The sequence below is a fragment of the Gymnoscopelus microlampas genome (genome assembly GCF_963454915.1).
Source record: "Gymnoscopelus microlampas genome assembly, chromosome: 2".
Taxonomy (NCBI): domain Eukaryota; kingdom Metazoa; phylum Chordata; class Actinopteri; order Myctophiformes; family Myctophidae; genus Gymnoscopelus; species Gymnoscopelus microlampas.
Window position 1 is genome coordinate 15,498,844 of NC_139939.1, and position 25,836 is coordinate 15,524,679.

At 41.3% G+C, this 25,836-nt stretch overlaps 1 long non-coding RNA gene across 1 annotated transcript; it reads right to left on the bottom strand.

The window, feature by feature from the left end:
* On the bottom strand, positions 1-24,433 carry LOC311058424. The gene is made up of 4 exons (XR_014602052.1): positions 24,383-24,433; positions 4,521-4,856; positions 2,245-2,418; positions 1-1,911 (listed from the first exon to the last, which is right to left on the bottom strand). It is a non-coding gene; the product is annotated as an uncharacterized lncRNA (long non-coding RNA).
* Between the last annotated feature and the right edge of the window lie 1,403 nt (positions 24,434-25,836).

Below are 25,836 nucleotides of genomic sequence, written 5' to 3' on the forward strand. Positions count from 1 at the left end.
AATTGTTTATTGGTTTATTGTGTGCATTAGTATTACTGAATATAACCGAATGTTTAACCGTATCAAATAAGCCAAATATTGTATACAAAAAAGAAGATGACAAAAACAACTAACAACACATAGGCTAATCACAGACATTTTAACAACATGGTTTCAAATCCAGCTCAGATATTGACCAACCAAAATATTGCAGATTAAGTGCAAAGTGTTCTTACTAAGGGATTTACGATAGGTTGTAGTTTCTAATGCACCATTGTTTCCCTGATAGTGAGGTCTAGAAAATTGCTTTTATTGCTGTCAGACTCCAAAGTAAAAGATAAAACAGTAGTAGAGTTTGCATACTGGAGGAATGCATCCAATTAATGAATTCAAGGTCGCATAGAGCTTCCATTTCAACTTTGGGCATTTTAGTTCTAGTTTTAGCCATTAAGATGTGATGGAAGGACTAAGATTAGGGAAGGGGAGATGATAATAATAATAATAATAATAATAATAAACTTTCATGACCTTTCATGCACCTTTCATGACAAAAATGCAGCTCAAAGTGCTTTACAGGGTGAAATACATAAAATAAAATAAAGCGAAAGTGCTTTACAGAAAAAAGCAACACAAATCAACAACAAAGCAGAGAAAAAACATCAAAGCAGTTTAACAATGGCATAAAAATAAAGGCAGGAAATTAATAATAATAGCAATGGTATTAAAATAATGACGAAAACAAAAGGCAGTGAATCAAGCACACAGCGAAGACATAAACAGCATGGAGGGAAGGGGGAAGGAGAAAAAAAGAGGAGAAAGGTAGAAAGAAAAAGAAAACAAGATGAAAAATGCAACAGTCTTTTTGTGCATCTCCCCAGTGATTCATCCAAGTACTTTATGAGTATACACAATAGATTAATGAAAATTGTGACTTTGTCACTTTTTGGTATGCTTGGTGAGGATCCAAAGGTTGTGGGTTCGATCCCCACTTACGCCGTGCAAAAATAAAATGCAATGAATTAAAAAAAAGAAACATCCTTATTGTTGTAACCATCTAAATGGACCAAGAAATCGCTTTTCTCACCATCACCTAACGTATTTGTACTATTGTATTATTACAAGCGCTACCAAAGCACGCCTCGCCCCCTTGCATTCACTTCCTAGACCCCTCCCACTCAGACACATGACAGGAAGTAGGAGAAAACGACGGAATCACACAACGCTGAAACAAAAACAAGCGCTCAACCGCAGCTCTTTGAAAGTATATGAATAGATAGATAGATGGATAGATCAGCAGGTCGAAAAGCTGCGAGCGATTTGAAGGCCAAGGTCCGGTGGAGGATCCTGTTCTAATTCTAATTGCTAATTGCTTATTTATTATGTGCACACAATAATTCCAACTGCTTTATTCCAACAACTAATCTGTTGTTGCTATTTATTATACAAATAGCACAATGGACAGCATGCACAATGACAAATAAGATCTTTTTTTAATCTATCTATATTTTCAAGGAGCATTTTCTCCTACTTTCCGTCATGCGTCTGCTGAGCAGCAGTGTCAGCAGCAGCTTTCCAATGAGTCGGGCCGTGAGTGGGAGAGGGGTCTAGGAAGTGAATGCGAGGGGGTGGGGGACTTTGGTATCGATATTACCCCGGGAAAAACGGGGACACATCATGTTTACCCTATATTTCACGTTGCATTGTGGGATAAAATTAGTCCACTAGGGTATAATAATGATCACTATTCGGACACTACTACAAAATGGCCTAATTACTACTGTATATAGTGGACTAAATAGATAGGGAGTGATTTCGGACACAGCCAGGGACAGAAAATGACAGCTTCCTCCTCTTCTCTGAAGAATACTTCGCATCAAACTACTCCATTCGTTCTGTCAGCATTAACTTCAATGTCAGAAGAGCGACCATTTCCTGTGCAACAAGTGAAAACATGAAAGAGAGGGAAATAGTAGCATTAGCTGCCAAATGTCGATCAATTTGTGTCAGTTCAGAGCACAAGACTTCAAAATTATAAGCATGTCAATGATTTACTCCAACACACCATAATGATGTCATTCTTGTGCTACTTTACAAGTGAAACATAATCATAACACAATCAGAAAATGTTTTAATGTGAAAATGTGTCAGAAACATCTACATTCAAAGAACATTTATTGAACTTTGCATTCCTCACCATCTTTATCGTTAACATATTGTGCAGACATTCCTGCTGCAATGTTTACAACTATGTGTATTAACAATTACCTTGAATCTTCTTTTTTTTAATTGCCAACCAGAGCAACCCGATGCAAACAACCATGGCAGCAAAAACTGGTAGGGCAATTGCTGTACGGATCCTCCTAACAGCTCCATATGTAGAGTTCATGGGTTGGACAGGAACAGTACTAGGCTGGGCTGAAGTTGGGGGCACTGATTTGTCTGTGTATAAACAAGCGGATAAATACTTAGATAATAGGACATGATGCCTTAGGCCAGCGGTGTCAAACTCGCGGCCCGCGGGCGTTTTGCGGCCCACGGAAAGGTCCGTGGCGGCCCAGGAAATACTTTTAAAAATAGTAAATTGATACTACATCTAACAGACAGAGTCGCATTTTGCACTCACTTGCTGTGCGCGGCCAAGCAGCTCTCCCCCACACGCTGCTACTTGGCTGAGTACCTCTGATGGCCCTGCCATTGTCTCCCCAGCTGTGGAATGTTGTGGCTGATTGGCTCGTTAAGAGTCTATTCAACTACTAGTCGAGTAGTAATGGCTATAGGCTACTCTTTGATCCTCACACAGGAGTCAGCACAGCACGGACATGTATTCTTTCTCACTCACTCACTCACTCACTCACTCACTCACTCACTCACACACACACACACACACACACACACACACACACACACACACACACACACACACACACACACACACACACACACACACACACACACACACACACACACACACACACACACACACACACACACACACACACACACACACACACAATCGTAGTGCAGTGTTATGAAAACTGAGTTTGTTCAAGCAAAGAGATGTCAGGTGTCTGGGAGCAGCAAGTGATTTAGATGAATGTTTATGCTGGCTACACCATGTAACTTTGATATTTTTGAAAATATAATAATGGTAATAGCCTAGGTAGTTTAAATGTATCAAAGCTGCTTCTTTTATTTCTCAGGAGCTTGCCCAGTGAAATCCTCATCAGTATTAATTGAACTCAGAGCGTATTTAAATTCAATCTGGGAAAGCATCTGTGTCATTTTAAGATTTATTTGGCTATTCAAAAATAGCAGATATACAAGCTCATAGTGCGGCACTATGAGCTTGTAGATCTGCTATTTTTGTAAATGTAAATAATTAAAGTAGCTAATCTTCATAAAACATTTTTTAAAGTGATATACTGTAGATAGCAGTGACTGAGATGTAGTGGAGTAGAAAGTTCTGGAAATTGGAAATACTCTAGTAAAGTAAAACTACATAAAATCTGTACTTAGGTACAGTACTTGAGTAAATGTAATTAGTTACTTTACACCACTGTTCTATAAATGTAATTATTTAACCACCCACACACATTACCAGGTATTGTTTAACTTCAAATTTAATTATTCTACTTAAAATGGTTTATAATAATAATAATAATAATAATAATAATAATAAGGGTAATTATTATTATTATTATTATTACCCTTATTATTATTATTATTATTGTTGTTACAAATTGCATTGTTTGTTTTCTGAGACAAGACAACAGATTGAAAAACAATGCCGTATAACTGAATGCGTGTGAGCGCGCATGTGCATCCGCAACTGGTTCCTGCCCACCTCAAGTCACCATTTGACCAATCTTGCCCGGACACCAAAATGAGTTTGACACCCCTGCCTTAGGCCAATTATAACATGAAGTCACACGTAGCTTGGAAAGCACACCTAGACACAGTGATTTGCACCCATGCATGCAATCATGTGAGCGCACGCACGCACGCACACACGCACGCACGCACGCACGCACACACACACACACACACACACACACACACACACACACACACACACACACACACACACACACACACACACACACACACACACACACACACACACACACACACACACACACACTTTGAGTGTTTGGAACTATTGGTCCACATTATTCTTGTTCTTCTTGTTATGTCTGAATACACTTAAATATTTCAAATCAACTGTAATCAACTGGTTTTGGCAATAAATGGTTAAATATTGAATATTATATGCATATTCTCTGTTTACAACAGAGGTCTATGGGAGTGTCGTAATTTGCTGATATCCTATTTAAGATTGTCTCTCTGTTTGTCTTCAGATTACGTTTTTTTTCTTTTTCTGTTCCCAATACATTTCTATTTGAATTGCAAGTGAAAAAAGACAGTAGCCCATGTGGGAGTTCCATTTGTGTGAAATGACTCATCTCCAGTTCAGCAAATTTTCATTGTCAATATTGACTTGGTCTACTCAGAAGAATGAAGTCAAATGTGAAATTACTTACCCAAGATCGTGAGGTTGAACGGGTGGCGTGAGGTAGCCTTATTAATGACTTGTCCGCAGTAAAGACCAGTGTCATTGAGGCTGAGGTCTGTAATGGTGAGAGATCCATTCAGTGTGTCCAGGTGGATTCTTCCTCTGAACCTGTCAACGGTTTGATTGTGCAACTGGCCATTGAAGTATGCCAGAACAAATTGTTCTGGACCAAATGACCAGAGGAACACAGGATCATCATCCAGTCCACTACGTTCTGTCTGAAGAACGGTGGTCTGCCCGACCTCCGCAAATACTTGCTTGAATGGATGAAAAAGACATCCATCTTGCGTCTGTGCTGCTGAAACTGTAAAAAGCAAAGCAAAGACAGCAAAGCAAAGACAAAGAGGTTATTCAGGTTATGTAAACTTAATTATTAATTTTCAGCCGTTTTCACTGTCTCCCCCATGATGCCCATCAGTCTGTTGCGTGTGGCCATGACATGTATCATCCCATCCCATCCCATCCCATCCCATCCCATCCCATCCCATCCCATCCCATCCCAACAATACAATCAGAGAGCTGTGCGCCTTTGGAACCTCAACCACTAAGGAACAACTCACGGCCAAAGCACTGCTCCATTTTACTCCCAACTTGCTACAAAAATCACTCATGCAAAAGTATATAAGTAATTCTACTTAATTTTCAACCTTCACATGTGCCTCCTTTTATAATAATCAGAAAGTGTCATAAAGTGTCTGCTCGAAATTTACTTCCGGGTGGTCAATCTCACCAGCCAATCATCATCGGCCAAACAGTGACCGCCCTTTCACGTTGCCACGTCCGTTGCCACGTTGCGCTGACGTGCGCGAAACAAGCGCTGCCGTGCGCACTATGCGAACGAGCCCAAAGGCGCGCAAAAATAAGCCCACCATTGCTTATACAAAAAGTCAGACCTGGCAACGCAGCCTACGCCAATCATGTGTGAGAGATCTACAAGCTATGGGGCAGAGACGCCGTGTGCCATGCACCGTATCTTAGCAACAACGAAAGCGCTCACTCTCATTGGTCGTGTCACGCTAAGAGCAGTTTCCAGACAATGGCATCGCAGATAGCTTGCTGTAGTGTTTATATATATCTATGGCTGTAGCCATCAGAGTCAGTCGCAGCGACGACGGACAGGGCGCTGTGATAGTTGGCATGTAGCTAACGCTAACGTGGTTGTCATGCCTGCAGCGGCTGTGCAATCACTTTGTCAACAATGCACGTTCGTGTGGTAAATGTTATTATTGCTGCTCCGTTAGTCCATTGTAGATGATGTTGTGGGCTTGTGTGTCTTCTGGTGTAGCCCCACAGCAACTCCAGTAACTAACGTAATGGCAGGACCGCCCCGTGCAACGCACGTTTAGGCTGCATAATGGTAATATAGTAATTTCAGATCATTTCGGTCCGATTAGGCCAGTGGCTATAACTTTAGCTTTTTTATTGTCTCCGCCAGGCCGAAAGGCATGGCGCGAGAGTATGTTTTACCCCCTGTCCGTCCGTCTGTGGATAGCTAATCTCCCGCATCGTTGGCTTGATCGCAGCGAAACTGTGCACACACACACTCCCTGGATGCCAATTCAGAACCTCTGCCCCATTTCTTTCACATGGCCCTGTTATAGTGCCACCAGGAGGCCGCTTTTTGCAAAACACATTTTCTCACAGTACTCCTACATATTTTGTCCTAACATCACGCAAATCGATACACAGTATCTCTATAGTCATTAACAAAAAAACGGTCCTTCCGATTTTTCATATTCCATCCTGATTGACTAAAAATGGCTTCCAAAGTTTGCAGGTCTGCTCCGTTTTGACCAAAATGCCTCAAATTATGAACACAGCATGCATTTTCCGTGCAACTTTGCACCCACATTCCCACTATGCCGAGGAAGAAATTCCACTTGAGATTTTTCTAATCAGCCTCATGGTGGCGCTATAACAGCCCGATTTGTGTTTTTACCTATAACTGCACCAATCTGTGTAAAACTTTGTATGTGCACTCTCTAGAGGTCAAGGAAAAACCTTTCCCCTGCATTTTTCACATCTACCTTTTATAGCGCCACCAGGAGGCCGACTTATGTAAAACATATTTCTTTACATTACTCCTTCCGATTTTATCTAAATTTCACGCAAATCGGTACACATGATCTCTATAGTCATGTGATCAAGACGGATCTGTTTAATCTTTCATATTCCATCCCGATTGGCTAAGATTCACATCTAAAGTTTGCACAAAATGCCGCAAATCATGAATGCAGCGTCCGATTGCGGTCAACTTTGCACGCACATTCACACTATGTTGAGGAACAAGTGCTACCATTTTAACATTGGCCTGTGGGGGGTCCCCACCGACAGGTTGAGAACCACTGTATTAGGGGAGAGTCCGTGAGAGCTGGATAAACGAGGTAAAATGTGTCAAAAGGAGTCTGTACGGCTGTCGATAAATGAACACATGACGTCGGTGGGAGAGGAGATATTGTGTCTTTTGGACAAACAGCAGCGTGGTGCTGATGTTTGTTGTGTGAAGCAGCTTAATGTCAGAGTCTTTGTGTTGGAGCGCCTCAGTGCGGCTGCAGAGTTCATGTGCAACCTCTTCCAGAGAGAGATAGAGACACTAGAAACTCTGCTGGAGAAAAAAAAAACACTGCTGGGCATTGACTTTCATATGGACATTGATCTACACACTGCAGGTATGTCTGTTACACACACAACATCAAACTACACACTACAGGTATGATGCAGCGTTAGCATTCCAGCCAGCACGCCAGCGTACTTCCCATATGGTTTCAAGGTGGGCTAAACCATATGGACCCCATGTCAGCAATGTCAGCAGGATCCACTTCAGTCCCAACTGGGATGCCCTTGTGGGACATACGTGTGTTCTACCTGGGCCTTAGGTGGGCCCCACCTAGGCAATTCTATGTGGGGCCGAGGTGGGTCTTAACTGCGATGCCCACGCGGGCTATAAGTAGCTTCTACCTGGCCCTTAGGTGGGCCCCAACTAGCCACGTTTATGTGGGACCAAGGCGGGTCCTAACTGGGTTTGCCCATGCAGGCTTTAACTGGGTTCTACCTGGGCCCTAGGTGTACCCTAACCAACCAGAGTGCAGTGCCCATCGCTCCAAATGTTGTGACGTCAGGGCTCTCAATACTGCACATTGGTGGAGGAGGAGGGGCCGCAGGGCGACCGCACACATCGCTGAACCAATGGTAGCCCACGGATGTTTCCTCTGGAGATTTAAAATCTGCCCCTCTATGCCACATATCATCCGCGCTACAGGGTCTTCACTGACCGAGCCACGGCCCCACTGGCCCTCATGACGCTACGCCACTTATATGCGCTGCCATGTGGCCGCGGGCGCTACGTGGGCGTGGCCGCGGGCTAGACGTGAGGCCCTGCGTAGCAGGGCCGAGCTTCTAGTTCATTCAATCACTGACTCAACCATTCACTAAACCCCACTGTCTCTCCTCTCACTCAGGCTGGCACACCTGAAGCTGATCAGTGATTGCTGCCGCCCCAATCAAGGCACTATAAAGCCAGCAAGCTTCAGCTTTTCTGGAGACACAGACCCAGCAACACATCAGTTCCCACACCCTGTTGATTTTGGCTAAAAGGCCTTTTCCTTTAAGTTAGTTTGTTAACTTTAGGTTGGCCTGGAGATGGCCGGCAGTTCCCCGTTTTCGTTTAGTTTTTAGTTTAGTAATACTATTTTGTTAGGTAGGGAGGGGGGAGCAGCTTCGGCGTCCCTACAGGGGGTGGCCTGGTCCCCCCTCCATTCTATTTATTTTGCCGGCATCTCCAGGCCTCCTTTTTTTCCTTAATTTTGGTAAAGTATTATTTGCATTTTGTTTTCATTATGTTTACTCCCCAATATGTAGTCTTCTGTTGTGGGAAGTTAATAAAGAACATTTTAATCTTTGCCAATTTGTGTGGTGTCCATTTTATGTTAAGGTCTCCAATTTTGAGCCATTGGTTTTGCAACTGTTGTGTGGAGACCGTAACATGTCTCACACAAGAACTGTAACACTTTTGACAGACATACATTGGTAGGTAAAACATTTAAATTAAAAAAAATATATATATAGCCTATATAATAATACTTTTTTTTTTGTTGAGCAGGATTCATCTGGAACATTGATATGATTTATTTTAATTTTTGGCCTATTCTACCACACCAAAAGCCATTAACACTTTTATCACCTGGATATTACGTTTTGTGAAGAATGATGTTAAACACAACACACCAAGCTGAAAAACACACCAATTTTGACTTGTGTTTGGATCAATTCTTCTTGTGTTGGACTAAACAAAAAGAAAAGGCATGTGTTTCCGAGGCTAGTGTTGGACAGACAATGATATTGCTAGACGATATTTGCTGAAAACATAGTTCCCCTGAATGAATAGTGATGAATAATTAGGTCTATATGTAAATTGTCTTGATACCACTTGTGATTTGGAACTATAATACAATTGAATTTAAATCCAGTCCATGCCTACATACTATTGAACAGTACACTTTCACGCATTATATGACAAAGAGAAAATTCAACCATGCGTGCATTTGTAGAATTGGGAGCTGGGCTTCTCATTGGCCGCAGAAAAATCTCTAATGGAATCTCTGACTCATGAAACATAGCAGGTGGCACATTTAAGCAATATTCCACGAGAGGGCGTGTCTGTGACGTCACAGCACAGCTGTGCCATATATGGTCTAATCAGGTGCGGACTGCAGTGCGAGTGATTTATTAATGTGATTAGGCCCGTGCTATCATGCTGGTTTGAAGCACGGCTATAGCTATTTCAACCAATCAGATTGCTTGGTCGGAACTACCTGTTGTATGTATAATGCGCAATCATCAAAGCACAGAGCACACACCCATATAAATAGGCTAATTGACATGACCACTTGAATCCCAATATGGAAATTATTACATATTATTCCATGCACATTTCTCTTGTTAAGCCTGTTGCATTTAATGCTGTTATGATTGAAACCTCTGTATTTTAGATTTGAGATAATGTGATGGAGGGAATAGCTACATTGCAAGGGATGGGAATTGATAAGATTTTATTACCGATTTTGCTTATCAGCCCAATTTTTCATGGCAAATAAGTCAAAAAGGCAAGTGGGCCTACAGTATGTCATTGTCTACCAATAAATCAATTTATGTAGAATAGCACCTCAACCAGCCCAAAGAAACTGAAGAGCGGAAGCCATCGTGCACCTTTGATCTGCTCTTATCTCTCACTCAGCTGTCTCACCTTTCTCCGTGACTCATTCAAATGGTACCGCAAAACAGTCCCAGCCTGGAGACTGGGTTGTGTGGGGCCATGTTGCACAGTCGTGCACAGTAAACACGACAGATAGGCTACAGGAGAGGTGGGCACTTCAAGGGATGTGGGCACCTCGGTGTGAAATTGCCATTTTTTTTCCCAAAATGATAAAAAAAATATATATTTGAAAAATGGTCTTAAGTAATGTAAAGTATACATTCACCAGTGGTGGAAAGTAACTAAGTAAATGTACTCAACTACTGTACTTAAGTACGAGTTTGAGGTACAATTATTTGAAAACTTAGTTACTAGTTACTTTGTAGATTTTGATTATTATTACAAAACATATGCATTAACCACTTAAGCCATATATATTTCGTCCATTTGAAAATAGTCAATCTCATCAAGCATCACATTGTGACCCATTATGAGCTTGTAGTAGATCTGCTATTTTCAAAAATATATATATATATTTTATACATAATGATAGCCTACCTTGTGAAACGGGACATTCTGCATAATGAGTACTTTTACTTTAGGTACTTTAAGTATATTGTGATACCAATACTTTTGTACTTTTACTCAAGTACATTTTGATTACCGGACTTTTACTTGTAACAGAGTATCTACATTGCAGTGTTAATACTTTTACTTAAGCAAAACATTTGAATACTTTTTCCATCACCGTCCCTCTCTCTCATTCACATACACAGTAGGCTACAGACGCGCGCAGCCTGTACTTCCTCCATCATGCCTCCACTCGTCCTGGTTCTCACCTCTTAATAGAAGAATCATCCCACATATAATGTAGACACCGGTGAACATCAAATTACGTTTGAGAATCATTCTCTCTCGTCTCCAGTCCCCCCCTCTCCCTCTCTTGATCTACTTTCTCCTTTTCTCCAGAGTCCGGACTGGATTCCGGTCCCGATCAGTTATACCTCTATGGGATCAGCTGCTGCTATCCAGGAGGGGTCAGGTGGATTTGTATGTCTGTTAAAACCGTCACCGTGGCTTAATCGGCCAAACAAAATATGCACGGGCTCCCTCGAAAAAGAAACGGACCGAGACAACAAGTTAGTAAACTAATAGAGTGACCAGAAGTGTGCATGCCGTTATCCAGATTGTACTCTACTCTGCGCTGATGCTCTCGCACACACTGACTAACAGAATCTTAGGGAACGCTATCCGCCGTGTGGAAAGTCTGGTTTTATAAACCGCAAGCGGCGCGGTATAACTGGGCGTGACACTGTGAGCTACGAGCGCCAAGGTCCGTGTAAAGGCTCTCAGAGACTTATATGCCAAGTACCGAGAGAGGAAGAGAGAGGGAGGGAGAGAGAGAGAGAGAGAGAGAGAGAGAGAGAGAGAGAGAGAGAGAGAGAGAGAGAGAGAGAGAGAGAGAGAGAGAGACACGCACACGCGCACGCACGCACAGATAGTCTATGATAGTCTTGAACCAATTGTTCAAGACTATCATATTGCATTGTTCATTCAATAAACTTAAATTAAACATGTTTACATTATTAAAACATAAGTAGCCTAAATGTAAGTTTTGTTATCCCTTTGCACAGAAGTCTGCAAGTGCTGTGGCTTTTGGATCCCATCTCCCAGAGAGCATAAAGATAGATGGATGCATGGATGGGCAGACAGACAGACAGACAGACAGACAGACAGACAGACGGTAGGTAGGTAGCAGGTAGGTAGGTAGGTAGGTAGGTAGGTAGGTAGGTACTAGGTAGGTGCGTAGGTAGGTACGTACAAACATACTAGGTAGGTAGGTAGGTAGGTAGGTTGGTAGGTACTATAGGTAGGTAGGTTGGTAGGTACTAGGTAGGTAGGTAGGTAGGTTGGTAGGTACTAGGTAGGTAGGTAGGTAGGTAGGTACTAGGTAGGTAGGTAGGTAGGTAGGTAGGTAGGTTGGTAGGTACTAGGTAGGTAGGTACTTAAATCAAGAAGTGTCGTGGCTGTTGGTAGGGTATTCCACATTTTGGTGGCAGTATAGTAGAATGCATTTTCCCCCATATTTGGGTCAAATTTAGGGGGACATGGATATAAGTATCTCCTCCTTATGTGTGCCATTGATAATTTGACAGTTGGGGGAGTAGAATGGATATCTCAATGTCTAGCAGATAGGCTTTAGGGACTGACAGCTCAAGTGCGTCAGCAGGTTTATGATGGGATGTGTTTAGGGGCTGCAGCCAGCTCCACTTAAAGGAACCCCATTGCTGTGTCAAGAGCCCTGACCTCACTTCCTGCAGGGGCTCATCTTCGCGCTTCATGCCAGTCCCTTAGAAACATCCTCACTCTATCGTTGTGAATATGCCAGACAATTTACACACAGCAGAAAAGGAACAAATGGTGTCCAACAGAAGAAGGAAGTCAACTTTCTTTGTGTTAAATTGCACGATTACAGTTCCTTCTGAGATGTCTCATGTCTCTCATAAAGGGTGACAGGTTAAGCTTTCAGACAGGCTCTATGTGTAGGGCAGTGGGGTACTGAGACAATATCAGTAACAAAGTCAACAAAGATTTTTCACTGTCACAAGACCAGGGCCTGCTTCTCGCTCTCTCTCCTTTTAAAGAACAAAAACGACAATCTTTTTATGTCTGTCAGTGACTAAAGGTGTGGCAATACCAGCAAAGTGTGTGTTTGTGTGCAGATAATCTCCGGCACCATTGGACCAATCGGCCTGAAATGTTGCACACACTCCCAGTAGGCCAAGGAAGAACGTCCAATAACCCTAATTTAAAAAAAATCAGCCTCATGGTGGCGCTATAACAGGGCACTGGATTCCTTGGATCATGACGCAACTCACCATATAGGCTACACCCATTTCCGGCTGACAGGATTTTACACATTACATTACATTACATTACATTACATTACATTACAGTCATTTAGCAGACACTTTTATCCAAAGCGACTTACAATAAGTGCATTCAACATAGGTAGGGAACGAAACTACTAATCACCAGAAGTCTTAAGTGCATTTCCTGCAAAAACAAGCAACCAAGAGTATACCTAGCACTAAGGTAAAAGTGCTATATATCAGCTACCTACTTTCTTAAACAGATGAGACAAAATAGCAACATCAAATGAGCACGAGCTAATACAAAAAGTGTATCGACTAAACAAGATCCAATAAAACAGTACAACAGTAAAACAAGAGTTCGTACAACTAGTTAACAACAAGTAAGCCAGACAAAGAGGAAGGGTAGTGTTTCCTGAAGAGGTGGGTTTTCAGCCTGCGGCGAAAGATGGGCAGCCAGTGACTCTGCTGTCCTGACTTCAGTGGGAAGTTCATTCCACCACTGTGGGGCCAGAACAGAAAAAAGTTGTGACCGTGTCGACCGACCAGAAGGACCCTTGAGTGACGAGGCAATCAGTCGCCCCGAGGTGGCAGACCGAAGTGGTCGGGCAGGGGTGTAGGCATCAACCATAGCCCGGAGGTAGGAAGGAGCTGTTCCTTTCACTGCCCTATAGGCTAGCACCAGGGTTTTAAACTGGATCCGAGCTGGAACTTGGGGCGGTTGAACACCAGACGAGCTGCAGCTTTCTGAACAAGCTCCAGAGGTCTGATGGCAGATGCCGGAGCACCATTTTGCGTTTTGTTGTTGACGCAAATACTCCTATAAATTGTCCAAAACTCATGCAAATCGGTACACACATTATCACTGTGGTCATGTGATCAAGTTGTATACAGTAGTAGTGTATGTCAGCTTCTTTAGATTCCATTATGAGGCTACGATTGGCTTTCAAAGTTTGCGGGCTCTGCGTAGGCAACCCGGCCTGGCGGAGACCTGCGCCCAAGGAGCACACTTTTCTAGTTTTTCAATTTACAATGGTCTTAATACTCACATACCTAACTTAACTGTACTCATCTACTGTAAAAAGCATGGCCCAATTATAACACTGAAAATGCAACTTCCCTACTCAATGAACTTATTATTTATCTTATTTATCTTTATGCACAATGTGTGAAGCATAACAAAGGCACCGGACATTTGAATTAGACTGTAGCCTAAATAGTGTGTATTACAACTAATTATATATTGGGGCGGCCATAGCTTAGTGGTTAGTGAGCCCACCGAGGGAGCCAGAGGCCCTGATTGCCCCAGGTACGATTCCAGGCCAGGCCAGCAAATGTGTCGATGAAATTAAATATGTCCCTGAACAAGACTCTTAACCCCTAATTGCTCACAGGCCCTCATTGGAAACAAGACCGCAAGAAACAGACCTCTTAAAGTAATTATCCTTATAAATACAGAGTTTCTATTTGCTGTAATAGCTGGAAAGAAGAGTGACAGATAACACATTAGAAGACATGGTAGAAAAGGTGAAAGATTAGTTCTCTCTTGAGACTGACGCACGAACTCACTTCCTCTCCTTTGTATTTTGCACGGTTGCACAAGGAATACAATGTACTGTACATACCACCAGTATCATGTAGCACAGAGCTCGGGCATCATCTACTATCACCACGATAGCAGATGATGTCCTTATTTTCTTATTTGTTTGTTCCATTAGAAGAAATGTGATGCTATGACCTAATTGCATGTATTTGGTTTATTTGAATATATTTACCAATCTCTGATTTATTTGCAACAGCAATCTGTTCACATTCTGTACTGTTCACATTGTGTGAATAAAGCCTACTCATGTTGTAACCTTCCTTAATTTTAGATAGTCATTTACTGTAGTCTGATATAAAAACATTGTTTAAACGTCTGAAAAAGGACAGAAAGAAAAATGTTAGGCTAAGACAAAGTTGTATTTTGCTCTGTGGCCCACACACACGCACGCACGCACGCACGCACACACACAGCAAGTTCAGTTTTAGAATGTTTCATGTACTAGACTGCCCGCAACTTGCTTTGATGCCACTCTCCCTCTCAATATACTGACCGTTCTGTGTGTGTGTGTGTGTGTGTGTGTGTGTGTGTGTGTGTGTGTGTGTGTGTGTGTGTGTGTGTGTGTGTGTGTGTGTGTGTGTGTGTGTGTGTGTGTGTGTGTGTGTGTGTGTGTGTGCGCGCGTGCGTGCGTGCGTGCGTGCGTGTGCGTGTGTGTGTGTGTGGGGGGGGGCTTTCGTGCATGCCTGTGTGTGATTTTAGCCTGGGAGAGACAAACTTTTGTGTCACAAACACACAAAAGGAGGAAATGGAGAAAGTGGTGCAAGTGCAAAATAAAATAACCTGAAGAGGAAGACAAACATGGGAAATATTACAGTCTGGATCAAAATATTTAGTAAACCTTGAAGTAATTTGTCTCTAATTCAACAGGCATATACAGTACTGTAGGACTGGATCTAAAGTATGTGAAGGGGATTGTTAATGTTTCATACACTGAGCTAGTATCAAACCCATAACCTTATGACTCAAAGAGGAGAACCCTGCCAAATGAGATACCTTGGCACACAGTGCTAAGTACTGCTCAATATTGATTTAGTGAGAAGAAATATTTAAAAAAAAAAAGGATCAAATAGACTGTTTGGCCGATACAGTTTATCAGAACTCCACAGGAGCACCGGTTTATTAGAAGAACAGGATAGCAGAATGAATGAGAACAATAATAACAACATGCACAATGTGCTGTCTACCACACTTGACTGACATGAATAACGGCTCTTGTCAATGACGTCACATCTGGTTGTGGAGCATTCCTATTGGCTGCAACGTCTGTCATTCAACCAGTATAATCCAATACCTTGACAAAAAGTGTTTTGAAAATGGGTAAAGTGGTCCTTTAAAGTCACTTGCATTACTCAAGCCAGTCATATACCACAGTATAAAACTCATCTACACCCTCAGTTGACAAGCTCAATTGCTGCACTATCAAGTAATTCTGACCGATTTAAATGCTGCTTGACTTTGTGATCATCAATGAGGGGTGGAGTCACCACACCTGCGATTTAGTTCAATTAAAATCACCTGCAACTCAAATCACTCCTGTAATGCAGAGAGAGAGAGAGAGAGAGAGAGAGAGAGAGAGAGAGAGAGAGAATGATTCTGTCTAAAAAGCGATCATGACGTAACTCCCAACAGTAGGCCATGCCCATTGATTTTACGCCATTTTGCATTTTCTTCAAAACACACTTTCTATACTCAGATTCTGTCCAAAATGCACTCAAATCAGTACTCATCTCTGGAGTCATGTGATTAAGATGTATCCGATTTTTCAGATTCCTTTCCCTTTGGCTACAAACATTTAGCAAAGAATTGCCCATTTAGCAAAAATGCCACAAATCATGAATGCAGCATCCAATCTGCTCCAAATTTGAGTTACACGTTGAGGGGCCTCCAGGCAAAAAAGCGGTTTCACATGGGGGGGTTGCTTGCAACGTCTGTCGTACAAACTATTTCTCCCGCAGCTTCCTTGAGTCCTGACGGCTGTACCCTATGACTGACACAGCCTATGAAGCGGTGAATGAAGAAAGGAGCATTTGTAGTGATTGTGTGAGGTTTGGAAAGCAGTATGGGTCAACTGCTGTTGTTTTTAAATGCGCTATAAATAAAGGTGACTTGACTTGACTTGACTTGACTTGACTTGACTTGACTTGACTTGACTTGACTTGACTTGACTTGACTTGACTTGCGCGTGTGCGTGCGTGTGTGTGTGTTGTGTGTTGTGTGTGAAACTACTTTTCTCAACGTTGTGTGAAGTATATACAGCTTGTTAACATCACTGACCATGATCTGGAGTCAGACACCATTGCACCACAGAGTTTAATTTTGCTTTCGTATATAGAGTTTAACTGCTAGTTTTATAAACAGAAGGAGGTATGAGAAATATTTAAATGCTTTGCTTTAGTTATCAGTCAAGAGATCATCACTTTCACTGATTTTCACGCGCGCTAGTCACGCACGTGCATGTGCGCGCATACAGCACCCGTACCCTAAAACATCTTCCCGCGGCTATGCACGCACACGCACACACACATACACACACACAAACTTCCCCACAGCCTTTTTAAAGACTTATTAAACCACACCCTGAAGAGGACCCTGGGGCCACTACGCCTCGGTTGTAGGCCTATCCGTGTCAGTGTTTTCATTTCAATGATGAAATAGCCATCTGAATAAAGGCTTTTTTACTTTTTCATGCCATGTTTTTTTCCATAATTCCACGTTTTGAGTCCCAAATCAAAGAGTACTTCATTACACTTTTTTGGACTATATTATCAAACACTTGAGGGGAAGCAGATAGAACTTCTACCTGTCATAATAACCAAACAACTAAACAACAACAAAAAAATCGCACAGCACAGCTAGGCTGGGTTGCCGTAGGGAGCAGCCGTCAGTCAGGACACAAGGAAGCTTCGGGGGAAATATGAATGAATGGTTTTATTTTTACTGTTCACACAGTTCGCTGAAGCTACAAAATATGATGCCTATATAATGATCCCTTAACTAACAAGACCTGCTCTCTGCCACAAAGAAAAGGCAAGGGATTTATAGGGATTATGACAAAATTGTATATTTACTTTCTTGAATACATTGAGCTGCATATTTTTGTCATTATCACAACTATTCCATATTTCTATTGCTTTAACCGATGTACATCTCCTTTTTGTTTGCTGTGCAGTGTTCCCCTCAGTTCATACTGGTTCTCTTTTCTTTCGAACAAGTTCTGAATGCAGTATGGAAGCAAATTATGTTGTGCTTTGTAGGCCAATACAACTGTTACTAAAAAACTGCTACTAAATCTTAAAAGTTTGGCGAGTCATAATGATCCGATTTTTTTATATTATAATATATAGTAATGTATTATTATTATTATGGCTCTCTTCTGTAATATAATAATAGGGTTTGTATTAATTTTGTATGTGTTTCCCCATATCTCCACACAATATGAAATGTATCTATGAGTGAACAATACAGTACTGTATAGTGATTTCTGACGTAGGATATATTTAGTTATAACATTGCAATCGTTTTAGACATTTTTATGTTTACATTATTCATATGTGATTTCTAGTTTATTATCTATTATTACACCCCAAAATGTATTTTCATATCCTCTTTGTATTTCCACAGTACTGTAGCTTGATGGTTGATTTTCCTAGTCCCAAATAAATAGAATCACTGTAGTCTGAGCTTTTTCCATTCAAGAGGACTAGAACGCATGTAAGCAGTACAAAAACAGCTCACCTTCATTTACATCTCATAGTAACCAGTATATCCGATTCCCTACGCATAGAGGGGCCAATCCAGATTTTGGTACCACCCAAGGTGACAATAAAATATTGAATATTGTTATTTTTGTCTTAGTAAATGTCTCTAGTTTAAATATTGGTATGATAACCTTGTCTAGTAGCTTAATAACCGTTATTACTCTGTAAACAAACCTCTGTAAACAAACCTACCTCCCTACAACCTTCTGATCTGGACTGACATGTTGTTTTCCACATTTCATCCTAATTGGCTAAAAGTTACTTCTACTACTGTATCTGACCTGGTAGAGACCAGGCCAGGCCAGCACATTTCTAGTGTTAAGAAACCTTGAAGTCTTTTCAAGGTATCTTGTTATCTCTCTGTCTCTGTCTGTCTCTCTTTGTATGTCCCAGTACAGATGCCTGTCCCGTGATTTCTATCTCCATCTACCTCTCTCTGCGCCTCTATCGCTCTCTCTTTCTCTCTTTCTCTCTGTTTAAAGACTGCTGGGACACACCCTGTGTTGAGGCATGTGTTAATAATTGTTAAAATCGTAGGCCCGACTGAGCTAAAAACATTTTTTAGGAGGCGAGAGGGAATGCTGTCAGATGGGCAGTTTGTGGGCCGTAGGTGACTGACTATATCAGTCACCTACGGCCTACGGCTATATCAGTCACCTACACCCAATGGTGTGAATTGGGTGTAATAAACCTTACAAAGTTCTTCCCACCACCCCCTCCCTCTCCCTCTCTCTCTCTCTCTCTCTCTCTCTCTCTCTCTCTCTCTCTCTCTCTCTGCTCTCTCTCTCTCTCTCTCTCTCTCTCTCTCTCTCTCTCTCTCTCTCTGTACAAGATTTACTATGTTTATGTCATTTGAACACGATACAGACACCAGCTCAAAAAGTAACGTTTTTTTCAAACAAGGCACTATTACTAAAAGAGTAGCCTATGACTTATGAGAAAAGGCTGTTTAATCAACCAGGGAAGGTATCTAATATAGATTGTTCTATAATGTAATTCTGTTCCCTAATATTATATTACACAGAAGACTAAAGGTGTATGAGAATGAATTGTCAGTGACTATTGAAGAGACATATTTATTTGGAGTTCTACTCTGTGTCTCAGACTGGATTAGTTATCTCAACCCTTTGTATGTCATAAATTAGCCTACAGATGGACTGGTCTGAAATAGTGTGAAATGTAAGTATTTGAAACACATTTAGAAATGTATTTTCTTTTTTGACCTCCCAAGTCAAACTTTAAGTACAACTGTAGAAAGCATATTATTTTATTTTACTGCTAGAAAATCCTAAAATTGATTATATTTGATAGGTTCACTTTCTTTGTGTAGGTCTACATTTGAGGAAGTAACCAGTTGTTTATTTTTGTCCACAATTTTACATCAAAATGTAAATGGCAATAATAATGTGAATAATAACAAAACATCCATAAGAAAAAAAACAACGTTTGGGAATATATTCTTGAAGGCAAACAGTCCCAATTCTGTAAAAATATCTCATGTAAAAAAAAAGTAACCTGAACTTTGTACAAGTTTTGTACTGTACATTGTGCACCATAAAACTTACAGACCATGTATTCAATTAATACTAAAAGCTGAATCTTTTACTATCGAATCCCTTTTAAGACCCAAGTCACACAGCGTCTTTCATGTGCTGTGTCTTGCACTAATCATTCACATACAAAACATTATTCCTTTCCGCTTTTTTCTTCTCTCTTTGTTCATGTCATCTACGGTTGCTACGTTCTGCAGAGAAAAAGGAGAAGTTCGTTCTAGTACAAAGGCAATCTGATGTATTTGTTGTCCAAGTTTGTGCTTGTGAAGACTCAGATTTTAATGTAACAGGGCCTTGTGAGTTGTATGTAGACAGTATGTCTGACAGCTGCAAACACATTTCTGCTCTTAATATACGTATATAATTGAAATGGACTAATAATAAGGGGTAGACATTTCACAATGTCGCTATAACCCGTTATATTATACCTCTATGGCTATAACAGGCCCGGTAAATTCTCTGGATTCCAGGGGGATTCCTTGGATCATGATGCAACTCCCCATAGGCCCTGTCCATTTCTGCCTGGCAACATTTTCTGCCATTTTATTCAACTGTTTCCTAGGCTGTGTGTTTTCCACTTCCTGTCGATTTGATCCAATGAAATCAATGAAACTGGTCAGATGACCAATGGTATCCAATGAAATCGACAGGAAGTGGAAAACACACAGCCTATTCCTAGGCTGTGTGTTTTCCACTTCCAGAATATTTTTTGAAGAATATTTTCTTCAAAAAACAGTTTTTGCTGCCACTCCTATACACATTTTGACCAAAACTCACTAAAAACTGTAAACTTTATCTCTAAGATAACATAAGATGTTTATTGTCACTGTATGGAATATACAACGAAAATGTATTTAGTGCACCCACTTAAAATCATGTAGCAGGCAGCATCAACAAAGAAATACAGATACAGCATCATAAACTATAGGTCCGTCATTGTAGTCATCATAGTCTATTGTCAAATAAAAACATTGTGTGTGTGTGTGTGTGTGTGTGTGTGTGTGTGTGCGTGCGTGCGTGCGTGCGTGCGTGCGTGCGTGCGTGCGTGCGTGCGTGCGTGCGTGCAAAAGCGTTTTCAGTTTTCACTTCCACATGCCAAAATTTCATATGAAAATGACAGTCAAACAGGGGTTTGCTCCATACCGTTTGCATATAATTGCTAACCCATTTTTGAACCCCTATTTGTAACTATACCATTCAAAACGGGACCCCTATATTGGCTTGTTGCCAGTGTTGTGTTCTTTTTTTATTTCTAAAGTTTTTATCCCACGATTTTGTAACCCTTATTTTTCACCCGGTGCCAATTTTCTAAGTGATCCTGGGCACTACACTCCCCTCACCAGCCTAGGGAGGCCAGGGCCGAGCTCGTGCGTAGGCCTATAGTATATAGCAACATATATTTGTTGTAATTTTTGAATAAATATTTGAAGTTTTTCAGAAAACGTAGGTCAGTATTAGGTCAGGATTTAGAAGGCATTTTTAAAATCGGCCTCAGGTCTAAATTTGTAAATAAATGTGTGGGCAAACAATGCATATATCATGAACACAAAATCTAATCATACCCAACTTGGAATGACATGTTGAGGGGCCTCTATAGAAGCATCTTTTTCTGCATTAGGTTTTGTGAAAAAAAAGAAAATAAATCCTATCGGCTCATATGCAACAGACAACATGTCGACATAGATACGTTTATGATAGGCCAATATTGGCCAAAACATTGGGCTGTGATTTCTGTGAACCACATAAAATCTCTTCCTCCAACCCACCAGAGGAAACAGGACACAACTGCAATGCACATGCAGACACACACACGCACGCACGCACGCAGCACGTGCGCACACACACACACACGCGGGCGCGCGCGCGCGCGCGCGCACACACACACACACACACACACACACACACACACACACACACACACACACACACACACACACACACACACACACACACACACACACACACTGCTGAGTGGCCTGTAAAACAGAACACTATGAGGATCTGATTATGTTCCTGTACTGCCATCTGGAGTATATGGAGTGAAATTACAATAAATCTTATGCATTTTAGACTATGCGGACATTTATCTCTTCCTGTTATGCAAATGCAGTCCTCAACATCAATTAAAATAATATGTTTACGGTGACAGTGTCTTGTCTTTAAATAAGTAATAGCTTAAACAGTAGGCTTAGGATATTCAATAAGGCAAAAATATATCTTGTAGCCACTTTGGTTCCAAAGAAAATGTACAATCCTGGCAGTGACCATCCTGATCACATACATGTGTTCTGGGTGAACATTTGGTGAACCCACATGTTCAGAAGAGCCAAGGCTACGAATACACAACTTAAGGTGCATAACAAAATAAGCTTAAAGTTTAAGACTTCACATAAATTATTCCCGGTGCCCAGTGGCCACTCTGTTTTGATGTCCAGACTTCTCAGGTGCCCACTATGTTTTGGTGCCCAGTATTCCCGGTGCACTGGCCCCACTCTGTTTTGGTGCCCAGACTTATAGTCCAGGGGCCAAGCCATATTTTGGTACCACCTAAGGTGACCGTAAAGTTTTTGTATTTTTGTCTTCCTACATGTCTCTAGTTTATATTTTGGTATGATAACCCTTCCAATCTTGTAGCTTAATGGCAGTTATCACTACCTACCGGCTAATGTATCCGGTAGGAGACACAAAGTAGAATCTTTGTGTCTCCTACACCCGGGCATCAAATTATTGCGACAAAAAACAAAATATATCCATGTATTCAAGGCTTCATGGGGTGTGCAATTGATAGAAAATAAATCATTTTTTGAGTGAACTCCTCTTTAAGTTTCCCAGGGGGACTCTCTACCCATTCAGCTATGACCACCCTAGACCGAAGGAGGGTAAACTTTTACAAGCTTATGGAAAGCAGTCTTTTTGCAAACACCAAAAATCTGAGAAGTTATCAATTGCACACCCCATGAAGCCTTGAATACATGGATATATTTTGTTTTTTGTCGCAATAATTTGATGCCCGGGTGTAGGAGACACAAAGATTCTACTTTGTGTCTCCTACCGGATACATTAGCCAGTAGGTAGTGATAACTGCCATTAAGCTACAAGATTGGAAGGGTTATCATACCAAAATATAAACTAGAGACATGTAGGAAGACAAAAATACAAAAACCTTACGGTCACCTTAAGTATCATTCATAGTCGGACGTAAGGATACGTAACGAGCGCCGGCGCTCCTTGCGTTGTCGTTTTTTACTCCCCCTCCGACGCCTCCGTCACTTACGGCTCCAGTTGTTCCGTCCGTTCAGTCGACATTCACCGTCAGCCCGACGGACGTTTACTACGTTTTGCCTGTAGTACCACTGGGCTACAATGCTAGTTTCATAGCATTGTAGCGTGACACAACCGGTTGCCAGATTTTGTGAGAGAAATAAGTAACCAGGTCTATGAAAACAAGCCCAAAAGAATCGACTAGGCCACATATGATTATGAAAATAGCAGATCTACAATATATATTTGAGAATCACTGGTTTAAATAATAATTGGCCCAAATAAGCAACTTTAGAAACAAGACCAAATAAAACCGCAACCACCAATAAAAAATTGCTTGTTTGTTTACAAGCAACTATACAGAAGAATAAGCCCAAAGTCGCTTATAATAAGACATGGCAACATTGGGTACGTGCAATCTCTCTCTCCTAAATAACGTGAGCGAACCATGTATGTGTCCGTAAAGAACGGACGGAATCCCTCACCCCATGACGCACGTTTAAGACACATCTAGGGACTATGAACGGGCCTTTAGGTGGTACCAATTTGTGAAAATATCAGTGTTGGCCCCTGGACTATTAGGCGCCCACTTTTGGTGCTTGGATTTACCAATTGGCCACTCTACTGAGGTGCCCAGATTTACCCAAATGGCCACAATGTTTTGGTCAACATGAGTAGGAGTAGGATTTACATTTGGTGATGGTGTGTGTTATTACATCTCTGAGTGGAAAACCTGGGAGCAGAGCAGACAATACTGTAGAGACAGACAATCACACCTGATGTCATAAACAGCAAAGAAAAGAAGGTGTGTGTGTGTGTGTGTGTGTGTGTGTGTGTGTGTGTGTGTGTGTGTGTGTGTGTGTGTGTGTGTGTGTGTGTGTGTGAGACGTGTGTGTGTGTGCGTGCGTGTGTGTGTGCGTTCGTGTGTGTGTGTGTGTGTGTGTGTGTGTGTGTGTGTGTGTGTGTGTGTGTGTGTGTGCGTGCGTGCGTGTAGCGGCATAACTACAGGAACTACAGTTCCCATGATGGCATTGGCTGCAATCGGGTTATCAAAGTGAAACAACTTTGCATGCAGTAGGGCAGTAACCCTGTTATGCAACAGCTGTCAGTTATGCAATGACAGCAGGTTCTGTCCTCGACTGCAGTAAACAATATCTGTAGCCTAGTGTAAAAAGTAGCCTATTCCAGTGAACAAAACATTAGTCATTAAGTACAGAATTAGGCCCATATGAATCTATACCATACATTTCAAGATGCAGTCTCTTGGATTTGATTTATATTCAGGCACAATGCTCCTGATTTCAGTAAAATCCTCAATCATCAACCATCAATCACATACAAGTGAATATTAAACCAAACAACTAAACTTTGGCTGCTAAAGTTACACTTGGGACATGCAACTTTGTCCACTCATAACCCATATGCAGGATAGGCCTACTACATAAAATAAATGTTGCTTGTTTTCCTTCTGTACATTTTATGCACATTATTATTATTATTACCTCAAAATAAAGCATGCAAAGTTTTCATTTTTGCATGACAAATGAATAAGAAAGCCACACTCTGCAAAGACTGTTAAATGTAGTCTTACCTGAAGCTCCATATGGAACAGGACACAGCTGATTACATTCTGAGTGAAGACAAGAAAACAAGCGGGCTTGGTGGAGGAGTGGCTTAAGAAATAGCAGCCTTTGCACGCATGCACAATAACAAAACTGAAAAAATGAACAGAGAGAGGAAGTGAGTCTGTTGTTGTAGCTATGTTTATTCAGGTTGGATAATAGCCAGATCTGTATTCTGAACCCTACCCCTGGAGCCTCAAAGACTATGAACACACAAAACAACATATAGAAACAAATGTTAAAACAAATTAGCGACTGATACATAGACTTATGACAGAACAAAGGAAAGTAAAGTGGCAGAAAAAAAAGAATAGGCCTACCAACAATTATGAATTAGCTTTTGCCTTTAAAAGGTTGTTGGGGGGAAAGTGATTTGTGATCAGATGTAATATTCTTACAGATTCAAGTGTTTCAATAACAAAGGTGATTTCTCTGAGTGTTTTATCTGAGTCATTGTTTGACTTGTGGCACAGCTAAATATATCTGATGAATGTTCTGTGGTGTCTCAGAAGTAGGTCAGGCTGATCAAATATTTTGATATGCAACAGGTGTCAAAGGGAGCCTCAAATAAAGTACACGAGTACACAGAGTGATAGGGGGATGAACATTTGAATATGATAAGTATTATCTCTGATTTACAGAACTAACAATGATGGAATCTTGGTGGGAGGTGGATACATGTATCAATGTGAGTGTCAAATGTAAGTGCCTCTTTAGCTAACCTCGCCAATGATCCATGGATTGCTTCTGCACTGCAATACATAGACTCATCTAAAGTCAAGAAGATCTGCCTGTCATCTATGAATCAATTGTTCTTTACTCAAGGTCAATTACATCAATAAATACAATGGAAAACATATGTGTATGATAGAAGAACGATGGATAGCAGACACAGATAAAAACAGTGGGATTGGTCAATAGACAGGGGTGGATGGATGGATGGAATGATGGATGGATGGATAGATGGATGGATGGATGGATGGCTGGATGTGGAGCTTGTGGACTTGTTTTTGTTGTTGACAGTGACACTTGAGGAAATAATTAGCCAAACCCTTCCTGATAACATCATGCATGGGCTGAGAGAGAGAGAGAGAGAGAGAGAGAGAGAGAGAGAGAGAGAGAGAGAGAGAGAGAGAGAGAGAGAGAGAGAGAGAGAGAGAGAGAGAGATGATATCAGTGGAATGTGAAACATTCTTCTTTGGGTGGGAGGCCTAGGCCTACCCAGGCTGCCAAAAGCTCAGAAGCTCGAAATGACTCAATTTGTTTTTATATCACCTCCCTTTCCGAAGAAAAGTTTGGTCGTTGGAAAGAGTATGCATTGTGCTTTAGTTGAAATAGTCAGTCACCTCAGACCTGTGTACCCACACTGATGCCAAACTTAACAAAGGAGAACACTGATTGTTATTGTTTTGTTTAATATCTA